The sequence below is a fragment of the Arachis duranensis genome, chromosome 5, assembly GCF_000817695.3.
Source record: "Arachis duranensis cultivar V14167 chromosome 5, aradu.V14167.gnm2.J7QH, whole genome shotgun sequence".
Lineage (NCBI taxonomy): Eukaryota > Viridiplantae > Streptophyta > Magnoliopsida > Fabales > Fabaceae > Arachis > Arachis duranensis.
In genome coordinates, this window is record NC_029776.3 from 56,962,840 (window position 1) to 56,963,404 (window position 565).

Consider the following 565-nt stretch of genomic DNA (forward strand, 5'->3'; position numbering starts at 1 on the left):
AGTTTAACCTTAAACTGAAACTTAAACTTCAACTTAAACGCCACTCTTTGAAAGGGTTTCTGGGCCAAATATATTGAAGTTTAAGTTAGCATTGAGCACAAACATTAACTTAAACGTATTATGGTATGAAACCCAATTGAATATCATGGTTTATGGGATTGGGCCTGAAGAATTGATGAGTCTGGAACTTCAATTTGTTGAGTCTTGTGTCATTACTTGATTATCACTAAATTGGCTCAATGAATGTTACAGAATTGGATCAGCAGCCTCATCAGGATTATGGACCATAAACCCAAAGCAAAAGGAAATCAAGGAAAGGCCTCAAAGCCCAAGAAACACAACAGAAGCTCAATTTAAAAAGTGTATAAATAGGATAGAATTGAAGTTAGTGAGGAGGACTTTTTGACACTTTTAAATTTTCATACTTTTGTAATTGAATTCAGAGCTATGATTCACTAAACCTCTTTCATTGGGTTAGGGAGCTCTATTGTAATTCAATGAATCAATAATATTTTTTATCTTCTTCTTCAATCTTTTCTCTTGAATTTTGTTAGAAAGCTTCTCG